Raw genomic sequence first — 22690 nt, 5'->3', positions numbered from 1 at the left:
TTTAAAAAAAATACCTATTGTAAGCCAGGTATGATGTTTCCTGTTTTCACATATATTGCTTGCCCATTTGGTTCTCACACTATAATGAGGTATCATTTTTCTTAGTTGACAAACGAGCAAACTGAATAAGTAACTTGTACAAGTTTGTGCATATGGTAGGCATGGAACTAACTCCTAAAGCTCTTTTTCCCCCTTCTGTGCTAAACTCTGTGGCCGACATCTAAATAGGACAGATGAAATACATATAGTACAAAATAGAAAATGTTAACTGCCAGAAGAGGAGCCCTGATAAAGTAATCTGAGAATTTTACAGTTTTACATTTCACACTATAATCTTTGGAGGGCAGGAAAGGAACTTGACTTATAGCTTAGAATTTAGCATTAGTTTTAGTCTTGGCTCAAACTCAAGGTGAGTTTATTACAGTGGCATGCTGTTTTCAGAGTTGAAAACATTAAGAACCACCAGATAATCGTAGTATAATTTTTGAGATTACACAGTCATGTTGATATTGGGTACGTCTTCATTTTATTTGAAACAAAATATGTTCCTTTTTTTTTTTTTTTTCTTTAAATTAGCATTCTACTTCCTTCCCTTTGAATAGGTCTTCTAAAAGTCATTTCCAAACCATTACAGCCATGAAGTATTTATAGTGGCTGGCCTCTTTTTCACAGGATGGTGACAACCATAATTACAATTGCAGGTCACAACCTCTCACATATCCCTATAGCTTTAGGGGTTATAAACCCATAAAGAAGCTCCACATTTCCATTTTTATGGTACAAACCAATCTTTTTACCATGCAAGTCCTTAGGAGAGCCATAGGTAATCAAGCTTTTTCCTACTGTCAGTCAGCAGTTGTACTTTTACAAGAATTTGAAGAGACTGTTCATATCCACAGCTGTAGCTGTCCCAAACATGTCTCTATTTCTCATTTTCTACCTTTTCCCTAAACGTCATACTTATTCACTGAATGTTTCCTGGGAAGCCTGCTCTCGGTCAGGCTTAGGCAATAAGTGGGTGCTGGACATCCCAGTGCCAAGTGTTCTGGAATGATGGATAAAGAAGCACAAAAAGAGGACCATAAATAAGCACTGTCATAGTATGGCTTTGGGACCTGGCTGGTCTCAGAGAAGAAAGGTGCATGTTTACCAAATCTGAAGAGAACAGATTTGTTTCTGGCCTCGTTAGGACCAGAGTCATGTTGTATCATTATAGTCACAAAGTGGTCTGCAGCTTCGAAGGCCCCTGGGAGACTGTAGCCCATGAGGTGAGTGATTTGTGACAACAGGTACATCAGTGGTTTCACAACTGCTGGATGTGGTGGAGAAGTAAGGGAAACCTGGTAGGAAGGTGGCAGCAATAAGCACATTCCTGTTGTTCAAGAATAGTAGTGAATAGCCCTTAGATCCCCAGATATATTAGGAGGAGATAGGGGATTTGTCAGGGGCTTAGGGTCCCGTGTGAGCAAGGAGAGTATATGTTAATATGGGTTTATTTGCATACTAATGAAGATCTGAGCCAAAGATTGGTCCCATGTGTAATTATGAATTTGTTTGATTTCTTGTAAAACATTCATGTTGCCTGCTATATTGTAAACTACATGAGGGCAGGGAACCTGTCTCAGATACTAATTTTCTGGCACAGAGTAGATTCTTCTTAGGTGTTTGCTAGACATCATGGTAATAGGTCCCTCTATTTGAGGCCTTCTCCATCAAACATTGCAGCCAGTGGTAGAACAGTCATAATAACTATAACTCAATGAACATGGACCGTGTGCTAGAAATCATTTTAGGTCTTTACACATGTTAACTGATTCAGTCCTCATCACTGTCTTGGGAAGGAGATACATTGTTTTGACTTCTGTTCCTGACATCTATTTGCTGGTGGGAAAGTTGCTTACGTTTTCTGTGCTTCAGTATCACCAAATGTTAAAAAGCAAAGGGAGGTATAATACACATGCCCTAGGGTGATGATGGTGAGTCCATGAGAAGCACCGTGCCCTTTACATGGGAGATGCCCAGAATGATGCTCCTTTCCAGTCTTCTCTTCCTTCTATGTGTTACCCTGGCCTCAGAGGATGATGCCTTTTTTCTATAAAGGACCATCAAAATGAAGTTATGATGTCTACCTAGAAATGACCTGTTTTATTTTCTCTCTCTGTCTCTGTCTCTGTCTCTCTCTCTCATACAAAGGGTGCCAAAAAAAGGTATACACATTTTAAGATAGGAAAAAAAATACTGTATTAAAATTGTAATACTCAATATATACCGATAACAAAAGATAAATACAAGTCATGTTTAACTTCTGCAATTACAAGAGGGGCTCAAAGTGGTTAACATCAGCATAATTTTAATACAGTTTTTTTCCTTTCTTAAAATGTGCATACCTTTTTTTTAGCACCTTGTGTGTGTGTGTATGCATGGAATATATTATATGTATATTATATATACATATATGTATATATAATATACATATATAATATATACATATACAATATATAAAGAATATATGTATATAAAGACTATATATATATATATATATATATAATTTTTTTTGAAGTTGGTTTTTATAAACAAAGGGCTTTTCAGTTTTGGGTCAGAGTGATTCTGCATCCCTCTTGCTCTAGATTGCTTTACCCGCAATTCCCCGTTTTCCATCTCCACACAGCCCAGTACATTGGAGGCATCAAAGGTCACTGCAGAGAGTCATCCATCATTTTGACACCTTTTATGAGTTTACTGCTCCTGACGGTGATGATAGGAGAGGCTGCTTAAAAGTGATAACTGCCAGAGGCACTTGATGTTCATAGTATTGAATGATTGAAATATGTTCACGTTTGGGACAACAGAAAAAATAAAAATCGAAGAATAAAACGAAGAGGTGATAAAATGCAAAGGCAACTCGAAAAAGCAGGTCCTGATGGAGAAATATTGAAATAGTGGTTTCAGGGAGAAATGAGCCTAATTACACCCTGTCCCATAGGTGGAGTCTTATGGATTGTTTGTCCTCCATGATGCCAAATTGCCCACAAGTCAATAAACCCCTGAGTCTACTGTCGTAATATTTTGTCGATATGACACCAAGCACCTGGGACCTGTCGAGTTCCGAATACAGGTTGTCATCACAACATGAAATCAATGCCTTCTTGAAGGGATAGTATGAATGCTAAAATGAACATAATGCGTAAACGTAAACTGATCTCCATTATCACATCAGGAGTATGAAAATGTTCTGCTGTTAAAGAATGTGTATTGAGTGTGGCCTAATTATGTCCAACAATAATAGCTAGCATTCATTGAGTACCGAGTGTGTGCTGTGCCCTGTGTTAGGCACATATACTTCCTCGTCTCATGTAATTGATCAACAATTACATGATGGGGAATTGATCAACGATATTCTCTTCCTCTGCCCAATTTCAAAATCAGTTGAGATATAGTTCACAGGACGAGGGCTGGTAGAAAACAAAATATCATTTTTATTATTGGTAGAGATTACTAAATAATATAGCTTTATATTTGCAGCCGAAAGGGATAGTGAATGCTTCACTTAATGTAAACAAACTTCTCTCTGTTACTGCATGAGCTGGACAATCCAAGAAATCTCTCAAAAGTAGCAATGCCCTCCCCACTGTGTTTACAGCGTAGCAGACCACACACGAGAATGTATGTCTCCTGGAGAAAAGATGACTGTGAAGACAGAAGAAGGGACTGAACCAGGAAGGCTCATTTACTTCTCCAAATTTTCTAATCAGATCAGACTCTCCTTTGTAAGGAAAAATAAGTGAGGAGGCAGAGAATAAATGGGAGTGTTTCTCCAGTGATTTACCCTCATTCCTAGTAAATGCCAAGTTCCTTCCCTCAGTGGAAATATGAGAAGGAAGCAATAGATACCCTATCCCCAGGGCACCATATTATTACACAATTAATAATTGAGAAAACAAGCTTAAGATGTTAAGTGACTTTCTTAGTTTCACAAAACTAGTAAGTGGCAGAAAGAGACTCCTACTACATTTTTTAGCCTCCTTGGGAGGCTGAAAATGAAACATTATGTTTATTTTAGCAATAATAACACCTCCTCAATTGTGACTGCTTGCAAGTAATAAGTCATTTGGTATCGTATATTATGGAACGTGGAAGAATTTTGAATGTATAATCTGTACATGCAAATAATATTTATAAGATTAGTATTTAATAAATAATATTAAGATTAGTACTATTGTGCAATCAATACAAAAGTCTCTTTAAAAACAGAGAATACACATACTCAAGTTTTCCCTTTTAATTTTTTCCCAAACAGAATAAATTATTCAGGCCGACCCAGTAGAGAACAGTTTTCCAAGCAGAGAGAAAACAATTGGTAAGTCGCAGAAACTCAAATAATCATTCTATGCTCTAAGAATCCCAACTACTTCCTTGAGGATGGGTCCAAGGGTTGTTTGCTTGTAGGATTATGGCAGGGGCTTACGAATGGAAAGCTGGAAGAGATTCAAACTGGAATGAACTTTGCAATATGTGCTAAGAATTTTGAAATTCCTCCTGAAGGTCTCAGGAATCCCCACAGATTTGAAAAAGAGTGTCATATTGCATGATTTACAGTTTGGAAATATCGCTATGGCAGAAATGTGGAGGGATTGTCACAGTAGAATGTGACTGAGGATATGTTTTCCACATTATTTTGTGTGGTGCCTTAGGATTCTTCACAGGTGCTTTAGGAGCAACCACAGGACAGCTTATATTCAATCTCTTGCCTTTAGTTCAGTCAAAGCAGTTTTGCTTCCAGTTATGCAAAACATTGGGTTTCAAAATTATATTAAATTTAAAAACAGATTTTGAGCCATTCTAGTCTAAATGATGTTGTGTCTATGCTTTTAAAGGACCTCGCTGATCTAAAACAAAGACCTAGACAACTTTTATATCTGTTTAATCTCTCTATCCGGATTTGACACATTTAGATTGAACAAACAAACTCATTTTTTCTTCTTCCTAGGCATTCAGTTTAATGGTATTTCCCTGCGTCCATTGCAGTTATGTGTGGCCATGTAGCCGAGTTCTGTCAAATATATACCACTTTCAGACCCAGCCTATAAAATCCTTTCACTCTTGACTCGCTCTCTTCCTGTACCTGTCAGCTAGACATCACTGCCCAGAGTAACCTTGGAAACTAAAGATTAAAAGTGGCAAATTCTCCAGTGACTTAGGTCCCCAAATAACTCCGTGAAGTACATAGAGCCTTGTTCCTGTTGCCAATAACACTTTCTATGAACTATAAGTGAGCCTCATATTGTGCTATCACTGATATTTTTCAGTTTTTCTGTTATAGCAACAAGCATCACCTTAAATAATACATGTAACTTGGAACCCTATTCCTGCAAAATCTCTGCAGCAAATATCTACCTAATTGCAAAACTTTACATGAATTCTGCTTAAAGTCAGGAAAAAGACAGTGGTGCTTGTTACTCCCCCTGCTATTTCATACTCTGATGTAAGCCCTAAGTATTGAAAAAGAACAAGTGAAGAAATAAAAAAGATAAGGATTGAAGAGACAAAATGCCATTATGTGCAGATAGCATTATTCTCAACATAAAAATTCCAAAATAAAAAGCATTCAAATTAACGAATTAATGATTATGCTCAGAAACTTTTTCTGGGTCAACATATAAAAATCAGTAGTTCTGAATTCCAATCCTGTGAAGGAATACATTTCTGTTGTTCTAAGCCACTTGTTTGTGACTGTGTTATGGAAACCCTAGGAAACTAACACACCTACCTTGCCATCCTACCAACTTCCTGAGAACTAGGCAAAAAAGGAAACTTCTCTGTTGAGTTGCAAAAAAGGTTTTGTTTCATACAAGATCATACCGGAAAATTCTCCTGCCATGCCAGTCTTTTAGATCCTCAAGAATATGAGGGTAGTCAGGAGTCTGCCATGGAAAATACTTCAGTGAAAGAGATGCAAACCTGTATCTTTGATCAAATGCTGTTATTCTGCAAAGAAAAAGTGAAGACAAGATGTGAAAGTAAAGAAAAAAAGGAGGAATTGAAGTGAATCTTTCCTTCCCTTCAACTGCTAAGTATGTCAACTTGAGACACATTTCGTTTCAAGACTTAGGAAACTTTAGTATTGTTTTGTACAGTTTTTCACTGCTTTAACTCACAACAGCAAAGGAGCGACGTGTAAGTGGAAACTGTCAATCAACTAAGAAAACAGTCATGATCTCCATAGTGACCTTCACTGTTCCAGTAGGTCACCATGCATGTATGTGTACAGGTGAGGAGTTGGTGATAGGAATAACAAGACCCTACTGTGTCTCAAGGAAGTTTGGTTTCCCAACAAAGAGGTGGACGGGGGCTTATTCACCAAATTGGGCTCCAAGACCTCAAGGAACAAGACGTAACGCTGAGTTTTGTTGACTCACACTGATTCTCAAAGCCTAGTTTTTGCATGATGGATTCAAAATATTCCTTCAGTGATTTACAAACCATGCAGTGACACATTGATATGTTGTTCTCTGAAGTATAATCCATATGAGCTATATTAAGAACTACAAACATATCAATGTAAAAAGATTACTCATCATATCATTGAAGACCGTGGTTCTCAAACCTGATTTCCTAAAAGAATTCCTTTGGACACCTGTTAAAAATTCATATTCCTGGGCTCTACCCCGGATTTAGAGTATCAGAACCCCCAAGTGGAACCTATCTGTGTTTTTAATAAAATTCCGTTGTGTATCTGGAGATTTACCATGGCATGGATTTTCACATGGCAATCATGAATTTAAAGAATGAAAGTTACTTTTGTAACATGGAGCAGTCCACTAGCTTTAGCACAGACTTGCCAGGTCACCTGTAAGTAAGGCTGGAAAAAGACTATAGCTATTGACTGTCTATTGTATACACAGTACAAAGCTAGGTATTTTGCCAGGCTATCTCATTAATCCTCACAGAAAGCCTATGAAAAACGGAGTAGCATTCGCCTCATTATAGAACTGAGGGAAATGAGACATAGTTTATGTAAATAATTAGAGTGGCGAAGTACAAGTAAGTGTTGGAGCTGGCATACAAATTCAAGTTTGTCAAACTGCGCAGCCCATGGTCTTCTTATAATAGCCTCCAAGTTCATGGCCAAAATAGAGTTCTTATGAATGAAAATAGAACAAGAAAAAAATGTACACTTCTATTTAATATGATCTGTGGGTGATCTTAGAGAGTCTCTCCCTCCACCCCGGGGAGGGGGGATATTAAAATTTAATAATGTCTGATTTTCACAGCACCGATATTACATAAGGCTTTATACTTTTCAGACCATTTTCATCTAAAACGTCTTATTAGATCCTTTCAACAAACTTCTGTGGCACATAGGGAAGAGATTATTAACTATTTTTATATATTTATAGATAAGGACAAAGTCACTGAGGGAACAAAAGACAGTTTCAAGATTGCACTGACAGTGAGAAACTCTTTACTGTGTTTCCCTGAAAATAAGACCGAGTCTTATATTAATTTTTGCTCCATTGGGGCTTATTTTCAGGGGATGCCTTATTTTTTCATGTACAACAATCTACATGTATTCACATACAGTCATGTCCTCTTCTTCTAGAATATCGTCATAACATACTAAATGCATCCGTCTGGCTAACGATCTTAACTGGGGCTTATTTTTGAGGTAGGTCTTATTTTTGGGCAAACACGGTAGTTCTTTCTGCTTCTAGTATATCCCATAATATCCCCTTATCTTTTTCTGAGGAAGTCACACCCTTCCTTATTGTTTACTCCAACCTCATCAACTGTGGAATCTGATTTCCAGAATCCAAAATCTTGGTAGAATGGCTGAAAATGACAGTGTGATAAGAAGACAGATGTGGATTTCAGATTGAGATCGGGGCTGCAGCTCTTCCAGTTTTCTAACCATACGGAAAGCTCAACTTGACACCTTGTAGAATGGACAAGAAACAAATATATTGGAGAGTTGTTGGAAGATAGAAATATAAGAGAGTTGTGGGTGATATAAATCACCCATCCCAGTGTCCTGAAATCAGTCACCATACATGCTGGTGATAGCATAATTATCCCTCTCACCATTACTGTGAGGGCACCCACGGACATGTGACCAGCACAGGCAGCAGTAGGAGGAGACCAGGAACCCAGGGAGTGTTGTTTATAACACAGAACCGTTGGCAGAGAATGAGACACGTATTTTCTTTTCTTCGGGGGGACAGAGGGTGTTTCCACTCCAGGAATGGAACTGCTCCCTTTGCAGGAAGCACTGAGCATTTTTATACAAACTTGAAGAGGCTTCCGTTGAATACCTTCTGTTTGGAGAGACTTGACTAACTGTTTCCTGGGGCTGGCGATGATGCCTTTTGCTTTGCTTTTCATTTTTGGCTCCACTGAGCTGAAGGGGCCAGGGGAATGCTAGTATGGGCTGGCTGCTTAGGGCTGGTCCCAGCTTCCCAGCTTAAGAAGAAATTGATAAATGAGACCTTCAACTTTCCTTCAAATTGTCATAGCTTGATTCACCAGGGTAAGCAAAGAGGCAGGACTTCAGGCAACAGCTCCAACAAGGAAAACAAATTATGCATTTGTCTCAAACAACTTGATCTCCTTAGGGCTTGGGCACGGTGGCCAGAACACAGACAGGGAAAAAACAACAACATCAAAAACAAAAACTAACCTTGGTTCAGTGCCTAGTTTGGACCAGTGATATGCTTTTAATACTTTATCTTTTAACACCCATAATAAGCCTGTAAGGGAGGTGTTTCGGTCCTACTTTATGGCAGAGCAAACTGAGGTGAAAGAATTTCAATTTCTCAAGGACTTTCAACAAGTAATTATTGAGCTTGTGTTCAAATCCCTGTCTGCATGGTTCTGAAGCAACTGTTTTCACTCTACCATGCTGCCTAGTATTATGTATGTCCCACAACTATTGTAAAGTTTCATTTGATTTAAAACTGAAATGCAACATACAGAGATAGAAAGATATTTTAAGCAGTGTGTCTAGCCCCCAAATGAAGGCTACTGGTTTTCATTATTCTCCAAGGATTGGAGTATTTTGCTTCCTTTGCACTTATATCTCTCATCAGTTGCCCTCTGAAGACTTGCACGTGGGCTGTGAATTGGACGCATCCCACCTTTACAGTCTCACCGTCCCTTGGGATGCAAAAGCAAGGAGACCAAGTCGACAAGAACCATAGCAGGCAACGCAAAGCCACCTGTCTAGATGCCTCTGCCCCTTCTTCATCCTCATTGCCAGCCCCTTCTCCGTACAACACTTTACAATGTGCTGCTGCTACTATTCCCTGCCACATCCGCATTAGTAAGGGCTTAATGAGTTTCGGGCACACACGCATCGAATCCTTATCACATCACAGACCCACTAGGGTGGCAACGAGAGAATTTATAAAAAGAAAAATGAGCACAGCTCCTTGTTAGTCATCAGAAGCAAAGCTCAAGTCCCAGGCACACGTCAGGGACCCTGGTTTTCACTCATGAAATTGCTCGTGGCTCTCCACCTCAAGACTTCCGAGTGCTGTGACCTGGAGCTCCGAATTTAGCATAATTCCAACAAATCAGTTTTACTGAGGACGAGGTTAAAATTCTCTGCACCAGGATAAGCAGTGGTTCCCTTTATGAGATTATGTATTTCCTAATTGTTCTCCGGCTTTCTCTTCATGTCACTGGGTGGTCCATGTCACCTTTGCTTACCAGTTTTTGTTTTTTCCTTCTCTCTATTCTAAATGTGCTTGATAGCCAAGGGGCAAAAAAAAAAAAAAAAATCAAAAAAAATCTGGGTTTACTTAAAAATTGGCTTTAGTGCTTGCATGCCTTGTATTTAAGACATTAAAATCAGGAAATTAGATAGATGCCTGCCAGCCAAGGCAATACTTCTACCCATTACACTTCAAGATCAAATTATTTTACTTCTTGAAACAGTTTCTCTTAATTGTCTCATGCTTTGCGCAGTGACATTAAACCCAAATAGTCACTTCTTTGGCTTCACTGACAATGTATGGTTTGAATTATGGGTTGTCAACACTGTTTTTGGCAACCTTATTCTTTACTCTTTTCTTTCCTGTTTTCATTTGTAATTTAATGGCGTCAGTGTCTTACCAGCATTAAAGGATTTTGTTTTATCCTTTACAGTTGCTTCCATAGAAATATTTTTTTTAAAATTTACAATCTATATGTAATGGAACCAAGAATAAGAATTTTCTGCTCTTACTCATGCCTTCAAAGGTATTGTCCAATGTGGTAACCACGACCCATGTGTAGTTATTTAAATAATTTAATGTTATGAAAATAAGCAGAATTAAAATGTGAGTTCCTCATCATCCTGACTACGTAGCAAGTGCTCAGTGATAACATGTGGCTCGTAGCTGCTATTTCGAATTGCAGAGCAAAAGAACATTTCCATCATCACTTCGGAAAGTTCTGTCAGACAGCACTACACCAAGGGTCCTTTCCAAATGATGAAGCAACTGCTTCTTCACATAGAGTTGTAATGGAGAGTCACCTAAACAAACAACCTGAAAGTCCCTAAGCATCCTTATGATGAAACAGAGTCATTAGATGCTCATTTATTGGACTATGGGATGTAGCATATAAAGGGGTTTTGGTGTGAATGTAATTCATGTTTGTCACTGGAATTCCAGTGGTCTAGTCACATGTGTATTTGCATGAGGGATCAAAGGTCCTATTAGGAAAGGGGCAGTTAAAAGGCTTTTCATCAAGAGCATATTTAGTCTGTGCAGGAGGTGGTAGAAATTGGAGGGGAGGGAACAATTTGGGATACTCTGTTGTAAGTAAAATTTAAATCCATTGAGTTGAGGTCTCCAAATGCAAGCTTCTCAGGGGAGAGGCAGTTAGTTATAAGGAAAAAAAAACGCAAAAAAATGAAAGACATGTTTATCTAGGAATTATAGTATACTAGGGCACAAGGAGTGTACCTCTGGGATCCTCAGAACAAAATAAAACTAAAGGAAGCACAGATTCCTTCCCAATGTGTTTCTGGCACTGGCGCATCTGGGGAGCTGTATCTTTGAGAGACCACGGAGTAACGGCATCTAGGGAAAGACTACAGTGTCCCTTCGAACAGTAGGTCACTTGACAGTCTTGGCACATCTGCAGCAGCGCCTGGAAGGATGTAGTGGACTAGCACCAGAGCCTGGCAGGGAACAAAAAGAGAAGGGGAGCTTTCTGGAACAGAAAGGGGTGACCGCCTAGCAGAGAGGGGAAGAGATGCCAACAAAGAAATGCTGACCACTTCTCAGAGCTTATTAGTATGAAAAGAATAGGTATGATATATTGTAGTTTTCAACAGAGAAGGACTATGGTTTAATACATGCACGGATATTCTAATGTATAGTTCCCGGTGTGGTTGACATGGACACAAAATTTGTTACGTTAGGGTAACATTACAAAGAATACAATGCACTCAATTATATGTATGATTGTACAGTAAAGCCCTGCGAGAGGGATGAATAACTAACTGTTAAGTAAGCAATTCCCCCGTTCTCTTTGCTTTCATACTTTATCTTTAAGATACATGGACCTTTTCAATACCGGTAAAAAATAAAGCATTCTTCAGTGATGGTATGTTGAGGTGGGGTGTATCAATCAACTCCGAACACCTAAGGGAATCAGGAAATAGATAAACTTTGGGGATTTACGAGTACATCTCTAAATCAAAACTGGCCCACTCAGCAGTCAGGGACCCATGCCTGTATATTAACCCTCTCTTTCTGTTGTCCTGCTATACTATTCATTGCAAGAAATCTGTGGCTCAACTGAGTAAACCTTGGGGATCGAAATTAAAGAATTCAGCCTCAATCTGAATCCAGTGGAAAAGAAGGCCCTTCCTTCTCTACTGTCCTTGAATGGAAAAAAATGTTTTTATTTTTTATTTTTCTCTCTTCTTGATGTTGCTCCTTTGCATTGCTCCGAAGCTAGAACTTTTGCTTAGCTCTGTCCTTCATTTACTATGTGGCGTAGGTCAAAAACTCTACATTTATCTCAGTGTTTTCATAGTTAATATGCGTATAGCAATCCTCAATCTATGTGTAAAAATGTGAATGAGTATCTAGGGAAAAGAACAATGCGAATGATGTGTATCAAACACATACTAGGTATCTTGTCCTTGTACCAAAATATTTCTTTTAATACTGCTCTCTTTTTGATAACCTGTGTTATAGTGTAATGGAAATTTGTAATATCAGTTCCCCCAGCATGTAGATACTCTTCTTCATTTTGGGGACTGACTGCAAAGTTAGGAGGGAGGCAGGGGTCACTGTCACTATAAAGTCTAGGAATTGGCAAGTCAGGTGGGACTTTCCTTTGTTCCCTAGAAACTAAGGCTCAGCCACAGTACCTAGGCTTGTCCACCTGTCTACACACTTGAGTCTTGAGGGAGTTACTCAAAGGGGGTGCAGAGACTGTTTGCAGTGGCTATGGCAGAGAATCTGCAATAACATGCCATCCACCACGCCACAAAAGTGTTACATGGTAGTATCATGGCTGCACATGGCTTCCTTTGGTCCCTGGTCATTTTTTGCCCCATCCTCCTAAGGTTTCCGGGGTTCCCTAATAGCTCATCAATACATGACCCTGCTGTTGAACTTAGCTAACATAGTTTCTGTTTTTGTTTCTTGTCACCAACCATTTTGATTAATCCAATAGAAGTGATTCCTTATATTTTAAGGATAAGGAAACCAAGACCCTTGGGGGTGACATGCTCTCAATGCTACTGAAGGGCTCACTCAGCGTTACGCAAGTGGTGGACTGGTCAGTCGAGACTTAACCCTGTATCCATGTCTCCCCAAGTGAATGCACTTTCAGTTATACTCTGACCTTTCTTTTCTTCCTCTTCCTGTTTTTTTTTTTCCTTCCTTCTCCCTTCACCTCCTTTCACCATTTCTCTTTTCCATACAAATAATTTTTAATTTAAATAATAAACTCAAATTCTTATTTTTAAACAATCTAGTTTTAATCCTTAGCATGGATTAAGTAAAGTTAATTCTAGATTAATATTTAGAAGTGTATAAATCCTTATTAGCTACAGAGTATCATTTCTGACATCTCCTGACACTAAGTCCAATATATAGTCACCTGTCCCATAAATGATTCCAAGTTCTTTAGTTCCATCTTGGTAGGAAAGCCTAATCAACAGGAAGCTGGTAGTCCACCATCATGTAAGTGTGTTCTATCCAGGTAACCCAATGACATAATGAAGTTTGGTTAGTATAAATACAAAGGACAACAATAGCATGAAGTCTTTAATCAGTTACTTCTGACTTTATTGTGAATCTCTTGAAAGACTAAAGGAGTCATTGAAGGTCTTCAATTTAAACTTGAATTAGAATAAATGGAGAGGCACTTTTAGTATCCATTTTACCAGTATTTAAAAGAAATAGGAAAAGTCCAAGTGTGGGGATTGTGTGATATCCAGAAAGCAAGGGCTCTACTGGGCTTTATACCAGAATGTGTAAAACAAACAGAAAATACAAGTTCATCCTGACAGCTGCTCGAGAGGGGAAAAAAAAAAAAAGGAAAAGAAAAAAAAGAAGTGATGTGTCAACCTGTATTCACCTTTTAGCAAAGGTGTGAAGCAAGGGGGAACGATTATGAAAGCTTGTCAGCTCAGGAAGGGTTAGGGAGCGGACTGTTTGTCATTCAGCCTGGCTACTATTACTAAGTGGCAGGTAGAGAAGAATCTCATGCCAGTCTGGGTGGAAACAGAAATTATAAAGATGCTGAACAAGCAGGGTTTTGATTGCTGGGAGTAAACATAGATAAAATCCAAGGCCAGCTGTTGAACGGTACATATGAATGCCTCTTGGGCATAAGTAAATGACGAGAGAGGCCCAGCTAACCTGAGAAGTGTGGTATTATTTCCATTCAGCTGAAGAGGTAAGAAGGAAGAATAAATTGCCTTTTGCTGTTGGATCAGAATGAGGGACAATACCATTTTTTTTTTTTTTTTTTTTAATTTCACAGAAGAAAGCAAGAAGTCAGACCTCCTTGATGGTCCAGGCCTCTCTAGAGAACACAGTGGCTCAGGTAAATACTTTTTAGAGCCGATTTCTGAGTAAGGTTCTCATGAGAAGGTCAACTGCCTCTCTTTGCTGAAGAAACTAGAAGATATTCAATACACATCCTGTCAGTTATCTCTCAGGTTATTTCTTTTAACTGAAACTAGAGAATAAGAGTTCTGAAACTTCAGGAGTCTAAGATTTACCGGCAGAGCTTGCTGGAATGCAGATTTTTAGGCCAACACAGGGCCCAGTAAATTCCGTTTTAGTAGATTCCACTGGAAATTCTGATTCTGTTCTAGGAACCCACTTTATTGCCATTGATAAACCCTGGGAATCTGAGGTTAAAGGTATCAGGTTTTCTACCTTTATTTCCCTCCATTGAAAGTGGTCTCCAAGAGATTGGCTGCCCATAGCTCACCTGTTTGTGTGTCTGTCCACCAGACACTTCCACTTGCTTCTCTCACCTTCCCTCCCAGGTAGAGCTGCCAGAGCAGTGGCTTAGGCACGTGCAAACCTTTCACTGAGTGTCTCTACCTCTTAAGGTTATTCTGGGAACAACAATATGCAGCCAGACCCTCAGGACCCAATTCCTGGTGCTAGTATACTGGCTGGTTTGCCAAACAAGCCTGCTCAGTGACTTTGTGTTGAGAATACAGACATTCTGGACTAAGGATATCAGGTCTCCTAGGCCACTTACCATCCTCTTTCTGCTTAGACTTGACTCAAAACACTTTATAGCTACCTCTGGCAATGGCCTCTCTGCCACATCAACTGCTGTGACCGAGATATTGCCAAACTTTTTCCATTTTCCTTTTTAAATCTCCAAGACAGCAAAAGTGCCGTGGATACCCCAGTGTAACACATCCCTACATGTAAGGAAACGTTTTGTTTCTCTAATGGTTCAGTTTCCAGTTCAGCAATGAGCCTTTCACCTAGCTTCATTTCAAAAATCTTGGGGAAAGGCTAGTATTGGGCAAATATGAACCACATGTCCATTTATCAGGAGAGGGTGAAGTATTTTTAACGAGGAAAAGGGCGGCAATAGAGCTATCGTTATAGGGAGTCATAATCTTAGATACCATCATGACGATTTGTGACAGTCTCACAGAGCGTTTTCTGGTTAGACTGGAAGATTCTTCTGTCCTTGGGGCTTCCTTTTTCCTGTGTCACCTCCATTGGGCAAACTTGGGTTCTGCAGTAGAACAGGTGCTTTCTGGGGAAAGCTAGATATTTCTCAATTTTTTTTCTTTCTAGTTTAAGATTAAAAGTACATTAACTGAATACTTCCTATGTGACGGGCAGTTTGCTATACTTGTAGACTGTGTAGATTATCTCATTTAATTTTCATAGTGGGAATGATGATGTTTTTCACAATTCATGAAACATAAGCTAGCTGAGAGATTACATAACTTGCCGAAGTTCAAACAGATGATAGCGATTGAACGTAACATTTGAATCCAGTTCTTCTTGATTTCAAGCCTGAAGCTCTTTCTACCTTTCTACAGTTGTTTCTATGTGTAACACAACCACTCAACTGTAACGCCTCAAGAATACGAGGCTACACCCAAGCCATTTAGTGCAGGGACAGCTTTTAACCTCAGTTGCATTACACTTTCTTTGCACCTGTCCCCATATATGGAAGAGTCCTCTATCTTAAGTCTCCATCAGTACTATTTCACCTGTTCTTATTCATCAACCATATATTTCCAGTGCCTCACAGAGCATTGTGACCTTCTTGAGCATTGAACAAGCTCCTTTTGCTAACTGTATCTTTTCTGGCTTAAACCCATGACCTAATTTTGATCCTTTCCTGATTCGTTTCACAAATAATTTTTGAGCACCTGCTTTGACCTCTTCTTCATCTCTTACATGCAGTTGGTCCCTGCGTTTTCTTTTCTTTTGATGAAGTCTGTGTGCCTCACTCTTTGATGTGACTGCTGGATTTGACTTTTCCACTCAGTTTCTAGTTCTTTTCTGCCTAGCGTCCACTCCTAGACTAGCATAGTAGCCCTTGGCCAGTATCCCTGTCGTTAATATACTTTGAGAAATTTTGCCACCATCCTCCATTAAACATCGGTGTCAATTTAGGTGCTCAATTCATACACCACCTCCTCAGGGAAGCCTTCTTTTGTCTCCCAGGAGTAAACTAGTTATTTCAAAGCACTTCATTCAATACTTTAAAACAGACTTTAAAATGATTGCTTTAATAAAAACGTAGCAAATGGTTATATTATGGAGATCGTAAACCTACTCGACAAATGAAAACCAAAAATTCCTAATAAAATCTAAATACGTTCTTATGGCTTTGGATAAATTTTTCAGTGATGTATTCAGCCCTATTGATGTATTAAAACACTGCAATATCTCAAATGACATAAAGTTGAAGAATATGAGCTCTGAAGACCTTTTCAGTGACTCAAAGAGTAACACTAGTCATGTCAATGTCATTGGCATTGAAGATAAATATGAGAACAAAAAATAAGAACATTTAAAGATTAACATATGAGGTGTGACAATTAAGTTTGCGAAGCAATGATGTTGCTAACCTTTTTTTTTATATCAGAGGGATTATTCATTATGAATTTGTACCAACTGGACAAAGAGTTAACCAAGTTGACTATTTGGAAGTGCTGAAAAGGCTGCATAAAAAAGTTAGATGAAAATGACCTGAACTTTTCACCAATAATTCATGGTTCTTGCATCACGACAATGCACCAGCTCACACGACACTGTCTGTGAGGGAGTTTTTAGCCAGTAAGCAAATAACTGCATTGGAACACCCTATCTACTCACCTGATCTGGCCCCCAATGATGTCTTTGATAAAAGAAATATTAAATGGAAGATATTTAGATGACATTCAGGACATCAAGGGTAATACGATGACAGCTCTGATGGCCATTTCAGAAAAAGAGTTCCAAATTGCTTTGAAGGGTAGACTAGGCACTGGTGTTGGTGCATAGCTTCCCAAGGGGAGTACTTGGAAGGTGACCATAGTGATATTCAGCTATGAGATATGTAGCACTTTTTCTAGGATGTGTTCTTGGACTTCATTGTCATTGTATATTACACGTTCAATACATTAAACATATTACAGTGCAGATATGTAGGTAAATTGGTATATTCCACATCCTAAGTGAATATTTGGCTATTTCACTTACATCATTTACTCATCACATGTTTGAGTCGGCCAAAAACAATGGCTTTTATTTTAGTTTTGTATTTTACCATAAAGATATTAGAGTATTTTCCTTATTAGGTTATGTTTTTATTTGCACATATGTGGACTTCTGCAGTCTTGATGAAAGAATCAGTTCTTATACTCCTTGCCTTCTCTTTTTCCCAGGATAATATATGATAAGCAAAAACATGTTTAACAACAGAAAATTTACTGCATGGTAAGCACTTTATGTCCATCATTTAATTTTATTTTCACAAAACCCTATGCATTAGGTTCTTTATCACTATTTCATAGATAAGAAAACTAAAACAGTGTAAATGACTCAAGGTAGGGTCCATCAGTAGTAAATTAAGAGATGAGACTAGGGCTCAGGTCTTTCTAACTGTAGAACCAAAGATTGTCTCTGTTGTGCTGTATTACTATGTCATTTACAAAACTGAAAGTCCTAAAAGAGTCCTGGAAATTTCAACCAGGCTGAGATACTCTGAATATCTGACCTTACGATCAAATCTGTGTCTCCATGAGGTTTTGGATTGTCTAGCAAATTTGGAATTAACTAAATATTCTATTGGTGTTAGAAATTTTCTTGACATTTAAAACAATGCCTCTTATTATACCACTGGGGTTTCTCACTCACACACCTTCTTTAGCCATCTACTTAAAATTTAGATGCGAGTAACCAATATGTTCTTCTAATACGGCAATAGGTATGAGCCTTCAAGGATATATAAAAAATGCTTAGCCATCTGGTACCAATACTTTTTGGTAGCAAATCCCTTTCCACAAAGATATATAATATGGATTACCTCTTTCACTTGCCAAATGTTATATCCTAAAATAAAAAGATGCGGTTTCCTAAATATAATTGTGCCCAGTAATTGGCAATTTCGGACCTTAATTTTTTGATAGATTATACTGATTAACCAGTTCTCTTCATTATCTCCAGTCTACTGTTTTTAATAGAGGGAAAGTGTTAACCAGACAAGTCAGTTTCTCTTGCTCTTCTAGTAGCAAGTAAAGCTCCTCTAATTTTGGTCTCCCTGCAGCAATCTGCTACCTATCTCTGTCAATGAAAAAAATAACTGAGGGCTTTAAAAATAGATTTCCAGGAAGCTTTAACTCACATTTCTAACATTATTGAAACTGTAAAGAAAAAGATTTTCTAAGATTGAATTTCACACACACTACTCAGAGATCTTGCATATTTCAAACTAAATGTTATGGGAAAATAAACATCAAATCTGAGTTCTAGAAAATTCTGTGTGAGTATCTGAGCAAACATGAATACATTACCATTCTGGGGAACACATTACTGTGTTAGGGGTTATAGTGTCATGAAATTTTACAGAGCATATTAAACTCTTAAACAAGATGTTTATTTTTGATGTGGCTATCATTTAGTATGTAATTATAAATCTGAGTATATTAAAACACATGGACACAGTTACTCTCTTTTCAACCTTTTGAGTGTATCTGGGGGCAGAGAGGGAGGGGAAAGAAGAAGTTTGCAGTGATTTAGGTGAAGATCTGTATTGTGTGTTGGGAATTGATATTCACGTCTTATGGTTGAATGACATTCATTTTCTGTGACTAAGCATCAGCTGGGTTTTGTGGCTGGGTTTCATTATGTTTACGATATCCCAAATTGGAGGTTTCACATTAGTAAATACAATGCTGCTATGTTCTACATTAAGAATACAAAAGAATAAATTACATTATTTGTTTTACTGCAAAATTCTTGTGCAAGGTGCCATTTGGAGAGTTATTATCTCCCTCAAAAGATAAAGGGAATAATTAAGAAGAGAAACAATTTTCCAAGAGCCCATAGCTGGAGAAATATAATAACTACGTTGGCTATTGATTTTTCACCACATCACACATCTTTGAATCTATTGAATCATGAAACACTAGGAAGAGCCCCAGGTTTACATCTAACTCCTGATATTGCCGTTGCCAGCTTATGGCAACTTAACTTTTCTCAGCTGGCGTCTTCATCTGTAACATGGGATGGTGATGTCTCTATCACGTGGCATATAAATTAAAAGAAGTAGCTTGGGAAAGTGTGCACATAGTGCTTCGCTAAGGGCAGGCACCCAGCAAAGGTTGAATTTAATTATATGAAAACTCAAGACTTACTAACTTTACCTTACTAGACATAACTTTCCCAAAGTGCAAATATGCAAAGTGTCCTATTTGGGCAACAGGAAAACAGAGGGTTTCACAGGGAAGGGTGTCAATATCCCTTATGCAGATTGAACATATCCTCGTCATGTCGGGGAAGAATTCTGTGCTATCAGGACTTTTCTGCCTTCTGTCCCTCATCCCCCCAGCCCGAAAACGCTGTGATATTTCAGAGCACTCCCCTACCTCCACTGCCAGAATTACAGGCTAAAGGATCACAGTCAATGTCACAGCCACCTGCAGTCAACCTCATGAGTGGAATGACACAAAAACTTCCAGAGACAATAAAGCTGTCTTCTGAAATACACTGAATGTCCTACCACCTAGTCTTCCTAAGTCCCGCCCTTCCTGGTCAGGCTCTGAATGACCCGTGTCAGGAAGCTCCTCGGGAGCACATGTCAAGCAAGCCACAGGATCACTGCCTGCTGAGTTCACCCTAGGACAGAGACGCAACACTGACCGGAACATGAGGGGAAGGCCGTTTTCCCGATGAACATGCCCATGAGAATATATCCTCCTGCGAAGATTAATGCATCATGAAGACCAGCTGTAATTATAGTGATATCAAGGCTCAGAGTACTAAAAACAAGCATTTCACTGTGTAATTTATTTTTTATTTTAACTATATTTGCTCATGCATCTTCAATGATGATCAACTGCCATTCTTAGCGTGCGTCTTGCTCTTCCCTCCTGTCATACCCAACAGAGACTTGTGCACAGATCGTTTATCTGGAAACTGGTCCCAGGAAGTACAAGTGAGGATGCGGGGCTAATGGGACCAGAAAGAGAGAGAACACAGTAAAGGGTTTTTCAATGAGTAGGTTACCATGATAAGCTCCATCCCTCTGGGGAACCTCTGAGGAACTGAGTAGAACACATTTCAGAATTGACGCACCAAGAGCTGAGGAAGCGGGACGTAGGGTGTTTAGACACAAGCAGCTGCCACTCATTTGATGATGGTCGCCCCTGGGGGCAGCATTCATTCAGCATTTTCAAGGCTTCTCTGACTTGGCATACAGCAAACTTCTGGGTAGCTAGAGAAAACCTAGGGAATACCGTAGAAGTAAAGAGATAAGTGTGCTTGATGCCAAAAGAGGCTGCGGTGCATGACGACTGTTCACCACAGTTGAAGTTGAACATAGAGCCAAGGGCATGAGTCTGCTGCTAACTCTTTATTTCAAAATATTTGAAGCCATCTGATCACACCAAGCATCATGATAATTTGTGTGTGTGTGTGTGTGTGTGTGTGTGTGTGTGTGTGTGTACATGTGCAGCTATATATGCATTCTTATTAGTATGAGCACAGCTAAATAGCATAGGTGACGTCCATGCCTCTCCTTCCTCTGAGCCTATTTAATCCTCGCTTATTCTTCCTGCTCAATTGTCTCTCATTCAAGGAAGCCTTTTCTTATCCCTGTAACTAGGTCAGATTTGTCTTTTTTTACACATTCATGGAAATGTGTATTGTTAACAGTAGTGGCACTAATTAGAATTGTACTTTTATAATAAATTGTGTAATAATTTGATGAACATTTTTATCCCCCAGGAGTCTCTAAGCTCCTTGAAGTCAGAAACCAGTGCCCACAAGAGGGCCTCACCTTAGAATGTACACAGTGAATGGATGTCCCTTTTAAAGCAATCATAACTCATGGGGAAGAAGGATCTGTAAGCAATTCTAAAATGATGTGATTAAGTACCATAATGATAATTACAGATTTCTGTGGGAGCATAGAGGAAGGAGGGACAAATACCTCCTAGCATGAAAAATATTAACAGAGCAGATATCCAAGAGGAGGGGAGATTGGAACTGGTCATGAAGTAGGACAAAAAGATTTCTAGAAGAGGGAGGGAAAAAAATATGGTTTAGGAGAAAATAAAAAAGGCATTAACTTTACACAGTAATAGCCAAGTGAGTTCCATTAAACATAATTTTGTATATTTTGTACATAACATTTTGCATATATATGTGTGGATACATACATACATGATATATATGTTATTGAGCCAAAACAAATCTTGACTCATGCACAGTTTTTAAATGACATCAGAACTGTGATAACTATCATTGAAGTGACCACCAACCAGTTTTCGTCAATCCCATTTAACAGAACTCAGTTTTGGTTGGAATTCACAGCTCTGTTATGCCTTAAAGATCATTGCTTAATTATGAACCAGTTATGGAAAAAGACATTTTAAAAAATGTCCTATTCAGTATCTACCTTTGTTCATAACTGTTGAGCATCTTTAAAAATCCTTTTCAATATGATCCAATCTTTGGATAAAGCTATTAGTTTATTTGGCACAAATAAATAGAAAAGATAAATAAATTCAAGTACCTCTTTGGGACTTCTGCCCCATGTTTAATTTTCCAAATTACTAATGAAGCAAGAAAAAAATGTAATATGGCCCACAAAATGTGTTATTCTTTATTGAAGAGGATTGGTAATCTTGAGTATTTAACAGAGTAAGGAATCCACCCAGTCAGTCATCCCATTGCCTTGATGACTGGTATTGCAAGTTCCAACATGGATGGTTGACAAAGGAGTATGTCCTTGGGCAGAAGACAGAACTGATACAATTGCCTTGTCTGGGATCTGAACAGAAGACTATGAGAGAAGAGAAGGGTATAGGAAAGGGAAGAAGACTATACTTCGTTGAATTCATACTCTGTGTCTGGCACAGAGCACATTCTCTAATGTACCCTTCAGAACCTCCCACCTCTGGGTGGTACAAATTTTATAGCTAAGGCCTATGACCAAGGGATGGCTGAATGGTTTGACTGTATAACCCATTATATTTTCTATTAGGGCATCCAAAGAACACCTGCAATATAAAGAAAAACAGCAAATTTGTCATGTAAAGACAGCTTACGACAGTTCTCTAGTTTCTCTTTTCTATCTGATTGTCACTCTTATGTACTACTTTTATGAAAATTTTAGGGTTGGTACTGCCTGGACAGAACAGAACAGAAAATGCTAGAAATGTTAAGCAACATGCTAGAAAGTAGCAGAACTGAGATTCAGACCCAGGACTTGCTCCGAAGACCATCTTCTTTGTCCACTGAACTTGAGTTGTTGACCTTTTCACCAGCACACCTTACCACCCGAGTATTATAACCATTTGTCCTTTTGCTCACAGAGACATTTATACAAGCCTGACAGATTTGTTTTGACTACTAAGGGTGATTCAGTAGGTTCAAAAACTAGTATACTAGCATGACATTTTAAATTATATAACATGATTGCTTATAGGAAACACATTCCTTTTTATAGATGTATGATGCCTGCTGTGTCATGCAAT

The 22690-nt window shown here is 38.6% G+C and overlaps 1 long non-coding RNA gene across 1 annotated transcript in view; it reads left to right on the top strand.

Moving 5' to 3' along the window:
* The window catches only part of LOC148756536 (uncharacterized), a 267020-nt gene that overhangs the window by 149551 nt on the left and 94779 nt on the right, over window positions 1–22690 (top strand). Inside the window, exon 2 of the long non-coding RNA XR_016018077.1 lies at window positions 4298–4357. This is a non-coding gene — a long non-coding RNA (uncharacterized LOC148756536). The remainder of the gene's footprint in view (window positions 1–4297; window positions 4358–22690) is intronic.

The sequence above is a fragment of the Rhinolophus sinicus genome, chromosome 12, assembly GCF_057876585.1.
Source record: "Rhinolophus sinicus isolate RSI-liver-muscle chromosome 12, RSI-T2T, whole genome shotgun sequence".
In the NCBI taxonomy this organism is placed as follows: Eukaryota; Metazoa; Chordata; class Mammalia; order Chiroptera; family Rhinolophidae; genus Rhinolophus; species Rhinolophus sinicus.
This window is presented reverse-complemented; position numbering and strand designations above follow the sequence as displayed.